Source organism: Schistocerca serialis, chromosome 2, assembly GCF_023864345.2.
Source record: "Schistocerca serialis cubense isolate TAMUIC-IGC-003099 chromosome 2, iqSchSeri2.2, whole genome shotgun sequence".
In the NCBI taxonomy this organism is placed as follows: Eukaryota; Metazoa; Arthropoda; class Insecta; order Orthoptera; family Acrididae; genus Schistocerca; species Schistocerca serialis.
Genome location: NC_064639.1, coordinates 807264554 through 807286011, shown reverse-complemented (window position 1 = coordinate 807286011; position 21458 = coordinate 807264554). Strand labels below are relative to the sequence as shown.

Below are 21458 nucleotides of genomic sequence, written 5' to 3'. Positions count from 1 at the left end.
CAAACCAACGTCGACAACACAAAACTTTTGTTTGTACAGATAGTGTTAAGGATCAGTGGACAAAGTTCATAACCATCGTACAATATGCGTTAGGTGAGTATGTGCCAAGCAAGATCGTAAGAGATGGAAAAGAGCCACGGTGGTAGAACAACCGAGTTAGAAAACTGCTGCGGAGGCAAAGGGAACTTCACAGCAAACATAAACATAGCCAACGCCTTGCAGGCAAACAAAAATTACGCGAAGCGAAATGTAAAATGAGGAGGGCCACGCGAGAGGCTTTCAATGAATTCGAAAGTAAAGTTCTATGTACTGACTTGGCAGAAAATCCTAAGAAATTTTGGTCTTATGTCAAAGTGGTAGGTGGATCAAAACAAAATGTCCAGACACTCTGCGACCAAAATGGTACTGAAACAGAGGATGACAGACTAAAGGCCGAAATACTAAATGTCTTTTTCCAAAGCTGTTTCACAGAGGAAGGCTGCACTGTAGTTCCTTCTCTAGATTGTCGCATGGATGACAAAATGGTAGATATCGAAATAGACGACAGAAGGATAGAGAAACAATTAAAATCGCTCCAAAGAGGAAAGACTGCTGGACCTGATGGGATACCAGTTCGATTCTACACAGAGTACGCGAAGGAACTTGCCCCCCTTCTCGCAGCGGTGTACCGTAGGTCTCTAGAAGAGCGTAGCGTTCCAAAGGATTGGAAAAGGGCACAGGTCATCCCCGTTTTCAAGAAGGGACGTCGAACAGATGTGCAGAACTAGAGACCTATATCTCTAACGTCGATCAGTTGTAGAATTTTGTAACACGTATTATGTTCGAGTATAATGACTTTTCTGCAAACTAGAAATCTACTCTGTAGCGACCGAGCGAGGTGGCGCAGTGGTTAGCGCACTGGACTCGCATTCGGGAGGACGACGGTTCAATCCCGTCTCCAGCCATCCTGATTTAGGTTTTCCGTGATTTCCCTAAATCGTTTAAGGCAAATGCCGGGATGGTTCCTTTGAAAGGGCACGGCCGATTTCCTTCCCACTCCTTCCCTAACCCGAGCTTGAGCTCTGTCTCTCATGACCTCGTTGTCGACGGGACGTTAAACACTAACCACCACCACCACCTACTCTGTAGGAATCAGCATGGGTTTCGAAAAAGACGATCGTGTGAAACCCAGCTCGCGCTATTCGTCCACGAGACTCAGAGGGCCATAGACACGGGTTCCCAGGTAGATGCCATGTTTCTTGACTTCCGCAAGGCGTTCGATACAGTTCCCCACAGTCGTTTAATAAACAAAGTAAGAGCATATGGACTATCATACCAACTGTGCGATTGAATTGAAGAGTTCTTAGATGCCATGTTTCTTGACTTCCGCAAGGCGTTCGATACAGTTCCCCACAGTCGTTTAATAAACAAAGTAAGAGCATATGGACTATCATACCAACTGTGCGATTGAATTGAAGAGTTCTTAGATAACAGAACGCAGCATGTCATTCTCAATGGAGAGAAGTCTTCCGAAGTAAGAGTGATTTCAGGTGTGCTGCATGGGAGTGTCTTAGGACCGTTGCTATTCACAATACACATATATGACCTTGTGGATGACATCGGAAGTTCACTGAGATCCCATATCATTTAGCTACAATATAGCAGGTCAGCAACTGGAAGCAGTTAATTTCACAAATTATCTGGGAGTATGCATTAGGAGTGATTTAAAATGGAATGACCATATAAAATTAATCGTCGGTAAAGCAGAGGCCAGACTGAGATTCACTGGAAGAATCCTAAGTAAATGCAGTCTGAAAAGAATGGGAGTAGGTTACAGTACGCTTGTTCCCCCACTGCTTGAATACTGCTCAGCAGTGTGGGATCCGTACCAGATAGGGTTGATAGAAGAGATAGAGAAGATCCAACGGAGAGCAGCACTAAACTCCAGTGGAAGACCCTGCAGGAGAGACGCTCAGTAGCTCGGTACGGGCTTTTGTTGAAGTTTCGAGAACATACCTTCACCGAGTAGTCAAGCAGTATATTGCTCCTTCCTACGTATATCTCGCGAAGAGACCATGAGGATAAAACAGAGGCATAACGACAATCCTTCTTTCCACGAACAATACGAGACTGGAATAGAAGGGAGAACCGATAGAGGTACTCAAGGTACCCTCCGCCACACACCGTCAGGTGGCTTGCGGAGTATGGATGTAGATGCCGATGTCGATGTAGACAATGACAGTTACGGTATACATCATGATGTGCAGAAGCAGCAGACGAAAAGATAGAAATATATCACATTGAGTGGATGATTCAGTACGCCAACTGATATGAAAATCTAATAATTATAGAGGCCTGGAACCCGGTTGTAGTTGAAGGAATAGAAAGAGGTTTACAGGAGAATATGGATTTGACAGAAAGAATGAGAGAAGAGAAAGGCTAATTGAGTTCTGCAGTAAACTTGAAATAGAAACAGTGAATGCTCTTTGCAGGAATCACGAAAGTAGAAGGTATACTAGGAAAAGCCCCAGAGATATGGGAAGATTCCAGCTGGATTATTACATCATGATTCCAAAATCAGATTATAACACTCCCCGACTGGTGGCTCGTCTCCGACTGACTATCAGTTCCACCTTTTCCACCTATGCCAACCACAATTTGCGCGTGCTACGCATTTCCGTTCCAGAGGGGAACCACTACACCATTTACACACAAACTAAGAACCCTAAGTGAGGATCAGCAATTTACATAACAGCAAACAAATACATTAAATAAAACAGAACATATTCACATATTGACACTTCTACAAAAAATTATTCACACAAATTTACAATTACATACAATAAGTTCTGTTCCCTCCAAATGGGACAAAGAATACAAATTGCAGATACACTACTTTGCATAGAATCAAATCACGACATCAAAGGTTGACAAAGAAAAGTGTGTGTGTGTTTGAGGTTTACGGGCGCTAAACAGCGAGGTCATCAGCGCCCAGACAAAGAAAAGAATACACAATTTTATGCTATCGATTTGAACACATTCACAGGCGATCAACAACGTAACATTAAATAAAGCAAAATGAATCCATACAGCATAAGAGCTGTGGTGTTTCACATGCCCCATGTTTCGTTGAAGTTTCCCATCAGGGATACTTCAAGGAAACATCCATAACACCTAAGTGGTGCTGGCTGCAAAAAAAATTTATTCCATCCAACTTCAGTTGGGAGAAAAAAAAAACACACACACACACACATTACAAATATACAGTATATACACTAAGAAATTGCATGTATTTCTTCCAAAATATTTTCAAAGTAAAATATATAAAGCAATTTTCAATTTCACACTGGTTTAAGGAAACTAATTTTGCACCATTACACAAGACATCTTTAAGCATGTTCTTTTCATACACACACAGTTCAATTAATAGGCAATCAGTACACAAACTCATCTACATATAAGTAGAATAGGAAAAGCCTTTAAATAATATGAAAAAAATTTAAACACATATACAATAACACAGGACATTCTAAGTTAGCAAAACAGAATTTTGTCACTCAATAATTATAGAGGAATGTAAAATTTCACAGACACACAAGCATAATAATGATCACAGTATATTTTACAAGGTTCAGCAATTAATGAAATATTGAAAATTTCAGTTTGCATCCGGATATGCACAATTATTTATACAAACAACTATGAGAAACCTTTTCCAACTGACTCCTTAAATACCAAAGTAACTTTGCAAGGTTGTTTCAAAATAATTAACTTTAAAGCTGCTCTTCATTAATAGCAGTCCAAAATATTTGTTACACATAAACATACTAACATATTCAGAGCCTATCTTTAATCATCACTGCTGTGTTTCAAAACAAGGCAGTCCAAAACTTTACGTTATTTCAAAAAACCTAGTATCAAAAACATCTACATCCATTTAAATAAGATTCCTTATACATTTTGTAATAACTTTTCACTGACTTCAATAAGAATAGTCAGTTTATAACATATTGCTCAAAAAAAACCTAACTTAATTCACTGCTTGCCTCAGCACTAGCAGTCCATGTTACACATTCTACCCATTATTGGTTTAGCAGTCTTTTTACATACACATTTAGACTCAAAAACACAATTTAGATTAAGAATACACAAAAAACACATTTTTAAATTGATACACTGCCCCATCCTCTAGGTTTGGCAGTTCATGACCACTTATCAGCTCCTTGCCCCACAATGGCAAGTCCTTTGGTTACTGCTCACATCGTATATTTTGTAGTCCTTAGCATCAGGACCACAGCATTTTTATTATTTTGTCTTGTTTTACTGCCCATCAACATATTTTTGAGCAGTTTATTGTCATCATTTCCAGGTTTTTTATCATTCTGACACACTTTTGGTAAAATTTGCATTAGTGGTATAAAACATGAAACCTGTAACTTTGAAACAGCAATTAGACACTGGTAACAAAACCATTTCTTTTCAAATGACACAATCAGGTAACATATACATTAATCGAGAAAGAATTAAATGTCATATTCAGGATCAAGTTAGGATAAAGTATTTCTTACTACTCCTTTATCATTGCTTTTCCACACACAGTTAGGTCATTACATAAATCAAGATCAGGACAATAATTTCATATCCTATTGCAAGTGATTTCTGCCAACTCTTTTGCTGGCACTAGACACATACCTCACATCTACTTTACACATACCTTAGCCAGGTTCATCTCCTCAGTTTTAAACACATATACAGTTTTTCAACACCATATTTGCCCCTTTCTTTTTCAAAAACATTTACATTTCATTATATTATGGCATTCATTTACCTTTTCTTTTCAATATTCTTACCTTTTCTCATCCATATTTCTCTTTCCAATTACTTTTTAATTTCATTTTTCCTTTACAGTACCCACCATATTTTCATTATTCTTTGCCATTTTCTAGTGTACCCATATTATTTTTCCATTTACTTGTCCACAAACAATACACAATATCTTACATCATTGCCACACTATTCAATACACTCTGATAGAGAAGAAGGAAAGAAGATAGTAAAAGTTCTGAATGATGAAGAGGAAGGTTGGCAGCACGAAAAGAAATGGAAGTAGTGCTAGCAACGACTCGGGTCCCTGGTGCTCGTCAGGCACCTGACAATGCAAAGAGTGCATCGCCCCCTGAGGGTCAAACAACCCTCATCTGAGGACATGTGCCTTTAAATAAACAACATTATGCAACCATAAGCCCTTTCTGATCTTTAAGTATTTTATAAATTAATTATTATCTTATGGAGTTCCTTGCACTCTCGTTAAGTTACCATAATCATCATTATTCATAAATTTTTCAGGTTTCTCACACTACATGCCCTTATCTTCATAATTAGGCTGGCAACAACATGTATTCAATTGAAAATAAACAGTTTCTAAGCAAAGTCAAACAGTACACTACAGTAAATAAGCAACAACCTCCCACAGGCCTCAAGATCATCAGAACAATAATTCACTTTAGGTAACACTCAGATACAATAATAATAAGAATAAAGTCATGCATTAAATTAACAGTATATATACATATATATAGATGGCGCCGATAGAAGAGTGTTGTGACACATCTCAGTCCTCAACAAAGGTTAAATTAAATAGTTCATCGTGTAGGGAATGTTCGAAACGCGTCATGAAAGGCATCTTTTGTGTGAAGTGTAACTACTGGTTTCATGAAAAATGCGCGAAAGTGAATTTAAAACTCATAAAAGACGAGTTTCCATGGTCGTGTCCACATTGTTTGCGTATGGAGACGGCCGAACTCGTAAGTACCGTGAACTCAAAAGAAGAAATTATTAAATTGCTTCAAAGTGACATTGAAGCGCTGAAGGCGGAAATTTTAGCATTGAAACAAGAAAATTCTGAACTGGTTATTGAAAGAAAATCCTGCGTGTGTAGAAATCAACCCATTACTGAACAAAGTGCCAAACATCCGCATTTGTGTAATACGGCAAATAATACAACAGAGAACTCTGTCAGTGAAACAAGTGATAAGTATAAATGGAAAACAGTTTCCTATAATAAGAAGGGCAAACGTAAAAGTGCAACGAACAAAGAAGATGACAAAAACGATTTTCTGTTAATAGGTGATTCTATATTAAAAAATGTTATTGTGCCGGACTGCAAGGTCGATGTTCGACCTGGAATCCGATCGCATCAGCTCAACAAACACTTTAAGAATGTATTGTCCACGAAAAGAAACACGGGCTAAACTGGTAACAAAACTTTAAGTACCGACGATTACAGAGGTGTCTTAATCCACGTGGGCACAAACTCCATCCGCAGTAACAGTGAGGAAGAAATCGTGAATGAAACGCGGAATCTGATTAGATCGGCGAAAACTGTATACCCAACAGCCAGGCTGGTAATTAGTGGAATCATTCATCGAAGATCGGTAAGTGATACTTACATCAACAGAATAAATACCGGCATTAGGGAACAGTGCAACAGACTCGGTGCAGTATTCATTGACCCAAACAAATTCTTAAACTGCAAGTGTCTGGGAAAAGACGGCCTGCACTTGAATAGATTAGGCTCTGTGAACCTTAGTAAAATGTTCATAGACGTGTGTAAAGTTCTAAGAAGCAAGGGAAACTAATTCATTGTGATAGGGGTGACAAAGAAAAAATTCAAACTGAAAATAAAAAGTTTAGGTACCAAACAAAGGATGCACGCGAAATAACTAAAAGAAAAAATGATCTATTGATGCACTTGAATATAAATGGCTTAGGGGCAGAAATACCAAATCGTAAATTCTCAAAAATCGACGAACTAAAAATTCTGCTTTCAGAATCCGCAAATATTAAAATAATCTGCCTAAATGAACACTGGTTAACAGAAGATAGTATAAAAGTACTAAATAGTATTAATAATTTTAAGGTAGCTGCTAGCTTTTGTAGAATAAGCAAATCTCGTGGAGGCTCCTGCATTCTTGTCAATTCTTCCATAAGTTATACAGTAAGTTTTAATTATTTAAATGAAGAGAGCGTGTTTGAAAGTTGCTCTGTAGAACTGAGTGATCTGAATACATTGGTTATAGCAATCTACAGAATTCCTGGATGTGCGGTAACAAAAGTGTTTTTAACCAAATTCGAATGCCTCCTGGAAAAACTCCAGAAAGAAAGTAAGAAAAAAGTTGTTATAGCAGCAGACTTCAACTTAAATGTCTTAGTTGAAAGCAATGATTCCACAAAATTTCGTGACTTAATTCAGAAATCTGGTTTCAAGCTAAATTTTTCTGAAGGCACTAGGGAAAACAGCAGATCAGTGACCTGCATTGATAATATTATTACTAACTACATATTTGACAGTGGAAATAAGCACAAATACTGCTTAGACTTGGGTATTTCAGATCACTCAGCTCTGTTTATTGAGCTCCCAAAAGCAAATGACCTAAAGTCTCCAGAAGTGTGTATAAAAAGGGATCTCAGTAAAAGTAAAATGGATTTATTCCGCAGTAAATTAAGTATAATAAGCTGGCCTGTAGACTACAATAGTTCAAGCTCGATTAACTATGACAAATTCTTAAATTGTTTCTTAGAGGTATTTAATGAATCATTTCCTCGTAGATATAAGCAAAAGAAGGTTAATGGTAAACTCAAATGGATTACAACAGGAATAAAGATCTCTAGTGCCAGAAAGAGAGAGCTCCACAATGAGTTAAAATCAAACAGAAATCCAGATTTTGTCATTTATGTCAAACAGTATAGAGCTGTATTTAGGAAAGTTGTAGCGGCAGCTAAAAAAATGGCAAATAATAAATTCATACGAGAACACAGAAATAAGACAAAAGCAGTGTGGTCAGTTGTTCAGTCTGAACTAGGAGCCAAAGTAAAAATTCATGAGATTTTGAAAATTAGACATGAAAATGAAATTATAGTAAACCCTGTTCAGATGTCAAGTTGTTTCAATGAATTCTTCCTAAACGTAGTAAGATCGGATGTGGATATGACATTCTATCAGGGCATCACAAATTTGGAAAACAGCCAGAACACATCTTTTAAACAATTTGAAAAAATAACCCAAAGGGATGTGGAAAAGGAAATATTGTCTCTAAAAAACAAAACCTCACATGGGTGGGATGAAATAACAACATCTGTGATCAAGTATGTGTATGATATTATTTCCCAACCACTGTCAACTATTATAAATCAATCTTATGAACAGGGATGCTTTCCAGAGGTATTGAAATATGGTGAGATCAAACCTCTATTCAAGAAAGGATCAACAGAAGATATGGGGAATTACCGCCCTATCTCTCTCTTGCCGGTCTTCTCTAAAGTGTTTGAAAAGATTGCAGCAAAACAAATTAATAACTTTCTTACTGTAAATGATATAATTTTTAAAAACCAGTTCGGATTCCAACAGGGTAAAAGCACTGCGAATGCTATAAATGAGTTTATCCAAAAAATATGCTCCACGTTAGATAAAGGTAGAAAGGTCACAGGTATATTCTGTGATCTGACTAAAGCTTTTGATTCAGTGAACCATGCATTACTCCTCCACAAATTACAGATGTATGGAATCAGAGACACTGCTTTAAAATGGTTTAGCTCTTACCTGTCAGGTAGGAAACAAAGAGTAATTTTAACTTCAAATGGAACCAATTATTCATCAGACTGGAAAACAGTTCCCCAAGGAGTCCCACAAGGTTCGATATTGGGTCCCTATCTGTTTCTTTTTTACATAAATGACCTACCACTTGCTATTGATGTTCATTCAGTCTTATTTGCTGATGATACATCAGTTCTAATTGAAAATGAGGTATCTGAAAATATTCCAGAAAAAGCCAAAAACACTTTAGAAAAACTTGAATCTTGGTTCTATCAAAATGGACTAAAACTAAATGTAACCAAAACCAAAATGATGCAATTTGAAGCTAAATCAGTAGAAAGGAGTGAAATAAAGATAACTTGCAATGATCAGGATATCACAGAAGCAAACCACGTGAAGTTCTTAGGCCTAAATCTTGACAAAAATTTAAATTGGAAGGTACACATAGATTACTTAGCAAATCAACTGAACAACTTAGCATTTGCAATGTGTATTTTGTCAGGTGCCACAAACATAGATACCAGAAAGATAGTTTATCACTGCTACTTTGAGTCAGTTATTCGTTATGGCATAATCTTCTGGGGAAATTCAGCAAATGTCACTAGGCTCCTAGTATTACAAAAGAAAGTAATTAGAAACATGTGTGTTGCAAAAAAACGGGAATCCTGTCGACCACTGTTAAAAAATTTAAAAGTACTATCTATCCCCTCACTTTACATATATGAGATGGTGGTGTTCCTATATAAAAATCAACATACACTAGACAATTTCCGTTTTGACCACAACTACAGCACTCGCCACAGAGATAACTTCAAACTTCCAACACATCGTTTAAAACTTTATGCCCAAACGCCAGAGTATATGGGGTTAAAAATTTTCAATAAAATAAAAGGCAGTAATATATTTAAAATGGAGATTGGTTCACTGAAAAGATTGCTCTTTACTCTCCTGGTGGAAAAGTGTTATTATTCTGTCGATGAATTCATTGAGGACAGCTTCACAATCTGAACACAGGGATTGTAATACATTTATTATTTTATGTACATGTGTAGCTGTAACTTAGAAATGTAAAATATAATGTAAACTTTTGTAGTTCTCTTAAAAAAGTGAAAAAAGTTTCTTTTGTAAACCTTGACATGTCTCCTGTACATCAAATCAAATGATTTGAAAATTGTATGTAATGAGATGAATAAACCACATAACATATCATAACATACATCCTTCCCCCAGTCTCTTTATTAACCAGGCAGTCTTTTATGGTTCATAAACAGTGACTCAAATCTGGTGGCTTTTTAGGCCTCCTATTTTCTACATCTTTCACTAAGCTATTCAGATCTTGCCAACGTTTTGTTTCATCAGGTGGCCTTTTAGGTTTTGGAATTTCAAAGTCTTTAGCAAGGTACAACATCTCCTGCTCTGCTATCATTTCATCAGGTGGTTCTTTATGTTCCTGTAATTTACACTCAGTTAAAACATTTATTAAGGCTTGCCCCAGTATAGTATCATCTGGAGGTTCCTGCAAATTATACCCCTGTGTTATATTACTGAATAATTCCTTCGGTTTTGGCCCATTTTCACTTTCTGTATCTGGCTTTGGAAAAATGTCACTAATTTTCTCATACCCTCTTTCAGTAAATGTATATTCACTTTCGTTTACACCTGAAAATTCATCTTCACTGGAGTCATCACTACTCCCTTCCTCACCATCAGATTCACTTAAGTACTCGACTTTTGAACAATAGGGAAAGTTAGTATGTTCATTCTTATCTGTATTCGTATACCTTTCATCATCTGAACTATCACTGATTTCATTTTCGTCATCAGATTCGAGCAGAAAAGCAACTTTTAAACAGTGGAGCAGATTATCGCTAGATGTTTCAGCCACTTCGTTTTTTGACTCATTTTCTACACAATGCACATCGTTTGGACAGTCAGACACTTCTGTTTTATCACTTTGAACGATTTCAGCCTTAACTTCATACTTAGTATAATCGTCATGTACTTCGATAACTTTCATTTCATTTTCTTCCATGCTGTCATTTTCAGGTAATCGTGCGAAATTCTTACTAGACCCTTCTGCATCAAAACTATTAAACACCTTTCCACCAACAATAATTTCATCTGCACTGCTTATAATGTCATGATTACGAACGTCCTCCTCTACCTCATTTTTGCCTATTATTAATTGTGCACACGTCTTTTGCGTGGCATATTCTACCTCCCTTTCCTCCTTATTCATCACAACCTCCCCCACATCTACGTCTTTTACCTCATACACATCATTAACAGTACAAATGTTCTCCTTTTCACTCGCCTTTTCTGGCTCCCTTTTATTCTTTAATGAAGTCTTTTCGCACGATTCCGTTACCGAGTTATCTTTATCATATGACATATCAACTTTATTTTCATTCCTACATACATCTACTACTGAAACCGGCCATCGGAAGTGTCCGATCCCGCCTCTTCTGTCTCTGTCTACGGCAGCCATCTTGTTCTGACGTCTGCCATTTGTCACTATGTATCACTCCGCGCCCGTCTGCTATAGGCGCGCCCTTAACCTTCCTGCCCCATAGTTTACATCTTTCCTTCTCGAATCTAATATTTGGCATCTTTTCTTTGGGCCCAAAACCAGTTTCCGCGTGAATTCGGCCCGTAACACACGCGGTTTTCAGTTTTCCATTTCTTCTCTATTTTGGAAATTCCGCGTCATGTATCCTCTACCGCGCGTAGTGTAATTTCCCCTGCCTCTCGCACGACCTCTTTGAATCGTGTTTACACGATATCTATCGTTATCATGTCGTTCAGCTTGGTCATTACTTTCTCGCGAATGATTGGTATTATGAGGACGGGGCTCGCGATTCCTTCGCCAGTGATCTTCATCCTCTACCCTTTCCAAAAACGCAAAAAAACTTCTATGTGTACTTCCAACATATCGTTTAGAATCCTCAGGCAGTTTCTGCCAAAGAACCCAAACGATCTCAGCTTCAGTTCTTCTAGCCTTCAAATGTACCAGTTTTCTGTACCATGATTCGCAGAATTCTTTCATGGTTTGCCTACCTCTGATGTCATACAACCTGGCCATTAGAAATTCACGCCACAACTGGTCTTGTTTTTGTTCTGACCAGTACTCGTCAATAAACTTTTGCTTAAAATTTTCAAAAGACATCTGGTTTGTATCCAGATTCAATCCCCACCTTTTTGCTTCTCCCGTTAGTGCACTAATTACAACATTAATTTTTTCCTGGTCAGACAAATATTCAGGAAAATTTCTTTCGCAATTCTTTACAAAATCAAGGGGGTGCCAACCATTATGCCTCTTTGCAGGGTCGAATTTCTCTTCGCCCTCTAATATTTTACTGAGAGGCATTCTTTCAGTAATATGTGTAGGTCCGGTTTGTATTTTTCTTTCCAAGTCATACATTTTGCCTTGGATTTGTGAAGTGTTATGTTCACACTTCTTTTCGCAAGTAAGAATCTGTTTGGTTAGAGCCTTGCTTGTTTCTGTTACAGACTGTTTGATCTGTGCAAATTCCGCGTTACACTCTGTTTGTATTTCGGATTTAATACCGAATACCTTTTCGTCCACTTTAGTACAGACTAAGGGTTCTATTTGATCTTGAATTTTAATTACTTCCGTGTCAAATCTTTCGTTAATGTCATCAACTTGTCCCTGTATGTTGGCAATATTGCCATTGATGACAATAATTTCGCTTTTGAGGTTTTTAATTTCATTACTCACAATGTCTACTTTTACATCAACCTTCTCAATCTGTTTACTAATATCACTACCCTGTGTTGCAATTAACTGCCCCTGTGCTGCAATTTGTGCATTAATATTGTCATTTTGTGCAGCATTTTGTTGTCCCTGTGCTGCAATTTGTGCAGACAACATTTTTAACAAATCAGTCACATCTGGTGTCTTTTCACTTTTGGTTTCAACTGCATTTTCGTGTTCAGATTCTACACCCCTCTCAGTTTCTGGTGATTCGAACATATCCCGCGATTCATTGACATAACCACTGTCTTCGACAACATCGCCCATATTGTCTTGCTTAGTACGCGCGACACACATAGCTTCAATTTGTTTATTGACGTCTGCGTGATAACGTACGTAATTTAACTCGCGCGTCATGCCATCTGTTGGTGTGCTGCTTGAACTGCTCTCGGTTGCATTCTGCTCTCGCGTGTCTAGATTTATTTCTAGTTTCCTGTCCATTTTAGCTATTATTAAGTACTGATACCTTTTATTTTTAATTTAAACTGAACTTTCACTACTAGTTCTGTCAAGTAATGTACAGGTTCGTGCCGCTGGACGTTTTATGTTCACTCAATGTTTGTAAAATGCTAACTACTTATAATTTTTTCCGTCTGTATCTGCAGACTGAACAACGTCCTGTCACGCGGCGCCACGTATAACACTCCCCGTCTGCTAACTACTGTACCATAACCTCAATGCCAGAAGCAGGTTGTAACATAAAACAATTTTGTAAAAGTAACTATGGCACAAAGCAACAGAGCAGTGTTACCCTCTGAGAGGAATTTTGTTAAGTTGACCGTATTGTTCCTAATGGAAGTGGCTTATCGGAAATGAAAGTCAGAATTACGTTAATATTGGAATAGTGACAAACAAAATTTTGCCTAGCTATACTGTTTATAGAATAAGGGAAACGGTCGCCAGCCTAATTAGGCAAGAGAAAGATTAACATTCTCGTTTATGAAAGTAGGTATAAGTAACTATAATGGACAACACAACAGACACAACCTAGACTTAGCAACACGCGTGTGCAATGAACTCTAACACACATATGTTTTAAGATTGAAGCTAACAGTTAGAGCAGCAGGAACCATTTTCAAAATTATAACAGGTACAGAAAAACACTATCTCTTTCAGGGTTTACACAAACTGAGTGGTCTTTATACTGTTAATATGCACACAAGAGAGACAAGCACTTGGCATACATGAGAATGTAACGTTTCACAACTGCAGCTTTCTCACTTTTACTACAACAAAACACAATGTTGACAAAATTGCAAGGAACTGACTCTCCTTTTTAGAATTTACTACAGACAACAACGTGATCATTTACTTTATAAGACTCAGCCTAAAGTTTGAAGTTGGTAACAGAACTTTAAATAACAGTTTCAATAGGAAAATTATTATTGGACAAATAACATTTGCTTTAACTCACTCTGTTACCACATTAGCTTTAACTATCTTTCTAATAAGTTCAAGAGGCATTATTTAACAAAGCTCTAGGCTTCAACGTACTTTCAGTAAGGACACTCGGTAATCACTTTACTTCAAACGGAGAGGACCCTGAGAGGTGTTATGATGAGGAGTAAAATCAAGGTAGGTAAATAAATTCCGATATGAATTACCTTATATTTCAGCACACTAACACATCCATTAGGCTGATCCTTCACTGTACATCAATATAGTATTACGTTACAGTGATTGCGCAATGTGGTGGCAACTGCATGTTGGTAGGTGGAATTACAGGTAGAATTGCCGGACTTTAACGTATCTTCATGGCGATGATTCATACAAATTCCAGAATAGATCCAGCTATTTATCCACCCATCCGAGGCATTGGAAAGAAGCAGTAAAAGCCTCTCTCTGAATCAGCATGATATGCACCTTTACATTGACAGTGCACAGACTGGTAGCTCCTTTCCGACTGGTGGCTCGTCTCCGACTGACTATCAGTTCCACCTTTTCCACCTATGCCAACCACAATTTGCGCGTGCTACGCATTTCCGTTCCAGAGGGGAACCACTACACCATTTACATACAAACTAACTAAGAACCCTAAGTGAGGATCAGCAATTTACATAACAGCAAACAAATACATTAAATAAAACAGAACATATTCACATATTGACACTTCTACAAAAAATTATTCACACAAATTTACAATTACATACAATAAGTTCTGTTCCCTCCAAATGGGACAAAGAATACAAATTGCAGATACACTACTTTGCATAGAATCAAATCACGACATCAAAGGTTGACAAAGAAAAGAATACACAATTTTATGCTATCGATTTGAACACATTCACAGGCGATCAACAACGTAACATTAAATAAAGCAAAATGAATCCATACAGCATAAGAGCTGTGGTGTTACAAGATGCTGAACTGTAAGGTATACCCAAGTGCAAATGTATCCTAGACACAGATCACAATTTAGTAACGATGAAGAGGAGACTGAAATTTAAGAGAACCGTCTGAAAGTATCAGTGTGGAAGGAAATGATATACTGAATTATTGAGGAATGACGAGAAGCATTTGAAGTTTGTTAAGTGTGTTGATACTACGATAGGGAACACTAGAGTTGACAGTTAAGTTGAAGAAGACTGGACATCTCTAAAAAGGGCATCACAGATGTCCGACAGAGAAAGATACGTGCAAGGAACGTAAATGCGGAGAAACCTTGGATAACAGAAGAAATACTTCAATTGATTGATGACAGAAGGAAGTAAAAAAAATTTCAGGGAGGGCCCTCCGTCGCACACCATCAAGTGGCTTGTGCGGTATTGATACAGAAATATAGAAATGTAAGTCACTTACGAATAAAATAAATAGGAAGAGCAGGGCTGCCAAGACTAAACTGTCACAGGATAAATGTGCAGAAATCGAAAAACGAAAAGGAAATTATCGTCGGAAGTACCGAATCAGTAGGCAGTGCAATTAGAAGCGTGGGTGGTAAAATAAAGACAGCACTGGTAATGCCACTGTTAAATGCAGAGAAGACAGCGGCTAGGAGGAGGAAGTATTTAGGATGTGCATTGGCATGGAATCGTCTCTGCTGGCATGAACGTAACTATGCTGGCCGATAGCGAATGGAACAAGTCGTGAAGTTGAAACCCAGAAGAGAGGACGAATCTCGACATGCGAATCAATCTGCTTTGGAGCAGGGAGTCCGGACACTGGGTACAGAACAAGCAAGGAAGAAAAGACAACACCCAACCAATGTGAGCGACCGGCAACTTGCACACGGTAACTGAGCAGTGTGTGAGGCTAAAGCCGTCGGCACGCGGGACGAAGCAGTTAACGTTGACATGCACGCAAATGGGCTGTCACACATCATGAGATACAGCGCCATCGGCGCTCGCCACGAGCCGGTTAACGTGATTTTGAGTTCTTAGCGTTCTCCAACGGCAGTTGTCTGCTTTATTTGGTTCGAAAACCATAAAGTTTATTCACGTAAATCGACGCACTTAAAATTCCTACGTTAGCTGTATTAAAACATAATTTCCTTCGTTGATCATAAGGTAGTAACTTTGTTCTGTCTGTAGTACACATAAATAAAAACTTCAGTATCTGTGAACATGTATTATAACAAAAATGAAAGATACATGTCTATTCAGGAAGGACATCAAATTATAAACACCATAACGAACAAACTCACACCTGACAGAGAGCACTCTTGTATCACATCAAATATAATTGAAATTATTTCTATTAATGTCAAAGGAAACTGCCGTATTCTTTTATAAAAAGCGAGGGAGGAAAAGCTTTCGACACAGTGGGATTCAAGCGTTCTTCCGATCAAGTCAAGTTTCTGCGTCGTGGCATTTTAACCAACTGCTCTATGCTGAAACTTTGCTTCCACAAGCTGCATGTTTTGTATTAGAGTCTCCTAAAGGAATTAATCTCCGAAATGTTATTGACATTTAATTATAACAAATCGTAGCAAGAACGACACATTCTCATGACTCTCCAATGGGTCGTTGCCTCGAAATGGCTTACTCAAGTAACATGGAATTTATTACATTTACGGACTTGTCCAAAAAGATCTAACTCTTTTATTTTGTTTATCTGCGTCTTTGTACTTTCTGGTATTCCCCCCTTGCGTTTTTCTACGCTATTAGTGCACTAACGTTTGTGACTGGGCGCTAATGACCTTAGTAGTTGAGCAGTTGAGTGCCCTAAACATATATCACTAAACAGGAAAATTCTTTAACCACCGATGTGACGTTTTCCATCATTTTATTACAACAAATAGTAGCAATAACGAGTCGTAATTGAGACATTTAGTGTCCTGGAGCTTAGAAACAGCACATATGCATAGGTTGTAACGTAGAACACGAAACACGTCGATTATGAGCTTTTACTATAAACGACAAGTGCAGAATGCATCTTCCTGTCTGCCTGTAATGTAGAGAGCATTCTTGCTCCACACTGGTTCTACTGTATGTGGCACACTGCCGAAACATTGCAGAATTTACTTTGTGTTTCACGAGACGAAATGGCTCCTCAACGAGAAAAAGGAGGAAATGACGTCACAAAACTCGTAGGGCGCCATGTCAACATTAGCTAAATCGTCCTGCGTATTGACAGCTTCGGGCTTGGTGCGCAGGCGTTGTAATCAGCGTTAAAATTGCAGGCATAGCCCTATTGTCACCCACATGTAAACACTTTGGCCACTGACTATACTGAGTCAACAAAAGTCTTGGGACAGCGATATGCGCATGTGCAAATCGCGGTAGCGTCACATATGTGAGGTACAAAAGTGCAGTGTTTTGGCAGAGCTGTCATTTGTGCTCAGGTGGTTCATATGGAAAGGTTTCCTACGTGATTATGGCCGCACGGTGGGTATTAACAGACTCTGAACAGGGAATGATAGTTTGAGCTACAGGTATGGAACATTTTATTTCGGAAATCGTTAGGGAATTCAATATTCCAAGATCCACAGTGTCATGATTGTACCGAGAATACCAAATTTCAGGCATAACCTCTCACCACAGACAACAAGGTGTCTGACGGCCTTTACATAACAACCGAGAATAGTGGCGTTTGAGTGGTGTTTTCAGTTCTTACAAACAAACAAAACTGCTTGAAATAACCACAGAAGTCAATGTGCAGTCCGTTAGGACAGTGCGGCGAAATTTAGTGTTCAATGGGCTATGGCAGCACACGACTGACGAGAGGGACTTTTCTAACATCACGACATTGCCTGCAGTCTCTCTCCTGGGCTTGTGACCACGTCGGTTGGGTACCAGGTGGGTGGAAAACGGTGACCTGGTCATATGAGTCCCGATTTCAGGTGGTAAGGACTGATGGTAGGGGTCAAGTGTGGTGCAGACCCTACAAAGCCATGGACACAGCTTGTCATTAAGGACCTGTGCGAGATGGTGATGGTTCTACTATGCTGTGGGCTGTGTTTACATGCAATGGACTTGATCCTCTGGTCGAAATGAACTAATCATTGATTGGAAATGTTTATGTTCAGCTGCTTTTAGACCATTTGGACCAAATTCAACGACGGAATTTTTATGGATGACAATACCCCCTGTCACAGGGCCACAAATGTTCACTATTAGTGACAGTTTGAGCGAATAATGTGGTCACCTCCAACACGCAACATGAATCCCATCGTAAATTCATGGGACGGAATCTAGAGGTCAGTTTATGCACAAAGTCTTATACCAGCAACACTTTTGCAATGATAGACATCTATAGAGGCAGCATGTTTCTGCAGCGGACTTCCAACAAATTGTTGAATCCATGTCACATCGAGTTACTGCACTATGGTGGTCTACAGCAGGTTTGACGTGATATTACGACGTATCCCATTACTTTTGTCACCTCAATGTAAGGCCATGCCATGCTTTGCATGCGCCTTCTGTGACAGTCTTCTGTACTACTCTGCGGCCATATGCATGCCAGGTCCTCTACATCCAACTCATTGTCAGCTGGTGGGATACCAAAGAGTATATTGAGGGGCCCCAATGAAGCTGGGGACTTGTCTAATGACTTGATAAAAGAAGAAACTGAAATCGATAAGAAAGACATAAGGTATCCAGTATCAGAGCCCTGGACGACTTGAGAGCAAAATAAGGCAAAAGGATACATAACATTCCAATGGAATTTCTAAAATCATTGGGGCAAATGCCAACCAAACGACTATACATATTGGTGTGTAGAATGTATTAGGCTGGCCGTGTACCGTCAGATTTAGGAAAAATACTATTTGAACAATTCCGAATATAACAAGGATAGATAAGTGTGACAAGTACTGCATAATCAGGTAAGAAGCTAATGCATCAATGTTGCTGACAAGAATACTCCTCAGAATAATGGAAAAGAAAGTGGGGACTTTATTAGGGAACGATTAGCATGGCTTTAGGGAAGAGTAAAGTTGCCAGGGAAGCAGTCCTGTTGTTGCTCTTGATAACGGAAGGTAGACTGAAGAAAAATCAAGGCACTTTCATAGGATATGTCGACCTAGAACAAGCATTTGACAATGTGAAATGGTGCAAGATGTTCGAAATCTTGAGAAACAAACAGTGATAAACCACAGGAAAAGAGGGAACAATAAGACTGGAAGACCAAGAAAGAAGTGCTCATATTAAAAAGGGAGCAAGACAGGGACGCAGTCTTTCGCAAGAGGAAACAATAAGATTGGAAGACCAAGAACGAAGTGCTCTAATAAAAAAGGGGGTAAGACAGGGAAGCTGTCTATGTATAGAAGGAGCAATAACAGACTAGATTGAAATTCACTGAGAAAATATATCAGAGATAAAATTCTCTGACGACATTGACATCCTCGGTGAAAGAGAAAGGGAGCTACAGGATATGTTAAGTGTAGTGACCAGTCTAATGATTACTGAGTATGGACGGAGAGTAAACTGGAAAATGTAACATCAAAATTGGTTATCACGAAGTAGACGAAGTTAAAGACTTCTTTTACCTTTGAAGCAAAATAACCCATGATGTTAGAAGCTGAAGGAAGACATAAAAAGGAGACTTACACAGGCAAGGAGGGTTTTCTTGGCCAATATAAGCCTACTGATATAACACATTGACCTTAATTTGAGGAAGAAATTCCTGAAAATTCGAAAAAAGCATGGTATACTAGTGAAGCATGGATTGTGGGAAAACTGAATAGTAGATAATCGAAGCTTTTGACATGTGGTGGCACATAAGAATGTTGAAAATTAGGTGGACTGGTAAGGAATGGGGCGGTTGTCTGTAGAATCGGCGAAGTAATGAACATGTGGTAAACACTGATAAGAAGAAGGAACAGGGTGATAGAACATGTGTTAAGACACTATGGAAGAACCTCCATACCAGTAGAGGTAGCTGTAGAGGGTGAAAACAGTAGGGGAAGACAAGAAGACAGAGGTTGTTATACGACTAAATCCAGCAAATAACTAAGGACGTAGGATGCAAGTGCTACTCTGAGATAAAGAAGTCGGTACAAGGGAGAAATTTGTGACAGGCCACAGTCACTCAGAAGACTAACAACTAAAAGAAGAAGAAGAAAAACCGTGAATTGCACATATCAAGAACGGAAAAGAACACATCAAGAACGGAAAAGAACTGAAAGTTGACAGTATAAAGAACACAATGGAGAAATACAGAAACATCAGAAAGAGCACATGAGCAGAATGCCAGAAGAAAGATTTACGAAGCAACTGTTGAGACACAATCCTAGAGCAAGGAAAAACTCGCTGATAGGCCCAAAATGAGATTGGGCCAAAAATAACCCTTGAAGATGGAAGAGGCTATTACCCTTATTCCTGGAAGTGAAGAAGAAGAAGAAGATGATGATGATTATGACAAATGTATATATGTGAATCATGAGCTTAAGTCTGACACATTTAGCCCAAATTTTGTAGCCCTTACGGCTTTCAGTGCTTTCTAAAAAAAATTGTAGAGGAATTCCACTCGATGGAAGACGTCATTTGCTTACTTTTGCATTACGCAAACATATTTGAGAACTTTGTTTACTATCAACAGTGGAATCTGGGTTATTATGTTCTCTAAAAATTAATATGGCTTGATAACATCTGGTGCTAGTTATATGAATTTCGATTTAAAGCTCTTTGCATACAGAAAGGATTAATACCCAGGCATAAAATTTTATTTACATGCGATATATAGTTAAAGGCGCTTATCGCAGAGTTGAGGGACAAAATGTTGTACCTTTGTGCTAAGCTTCAAATTAGTGTCAGCATACTAATTCAGAAGGTGAAGTATTTACAGTCGCTTGCACACCTTGCATATGTATCAGTTATGATGGTAATTTATGTTTACCACATATTCCAAGGTTTGTTATTTGAAAATAACAAAAAAAGTATCTAATTTTCTGTTTTTTCTATTTTTCGTTTGAGATTGAAACTCACTGCATCATATCGGTTTACTGAGCGTTGTGTTTGCGGTTTTTTGATAATGTGATGTTTTCTGTTGTTTTGAACCTGTTGAAACATCTATTTCTTCTGCTACCGCCATTTTTATCCGTTCGATATTCTTTTCTCAATACTCCTCTATTCCTGATAGACCGTTCAACTCAGCGAGGTCGCTGGTGGAGATACACTTTTTGGATTATCTCGCTGTAGGCACCTGAAATACACTGACGTGTCTCTCAGATGATGATGATGATGATGTCCCCTTTGCACATTAGAAGCACTAGTCGTAGATTCGCCAGACTCAGGATCTGGATGAATGGCTATAACAGTGTAGAATGATGTGAAGTTTGACAGGAGTTAGTGTTCGAATAATAGCACTCACATTTTTTTGAAGTCATACCAGTTTTAATTCTAGGAATTTCCTTTGTGGTGGCTTACAAAACACATTTATACAATCACTTATCATCCATCGGCGCGGTAGGCCGATTACAACGGTCTTACACTCTCGTATTGCACCTAGATACAGTTACAGTTAAGAAACTCTAAACAATTCCACAGTTTAACTGACAATGCATATTCTACTGTTATCAGCAGGAACTAAGCCCGACATGCAAACGCACACCTTCACGTTCCGTTTACGACTGCCGCGTTGTTACCCTGGCACACGGTAAGAAAGTGCTTCCTTGTGTTTTGAGCCGATCAGAGCCCTTCATTTTGATAGTGATATGTATGTTGCCTTCTGTCG

General features: G+C 38.5%; 1 non-coding gene across 1 annotated transcript; it reads left to right on the top strand.

The window, feature by feature from the left end:
* Positions 1 to 871: 871 nt before the first annotated feature.
* On the top strand, positions 872 to 944 carry Trnaa-cgc (transfer RNA alanine (anticodon CGC)). Its single transcript has one exon. It is a non-coding gene; the product is annotated as a tRNA-Ala (tRNA).
* Positions 945 to 21458: the final 20514 nt, after the last annotated feature.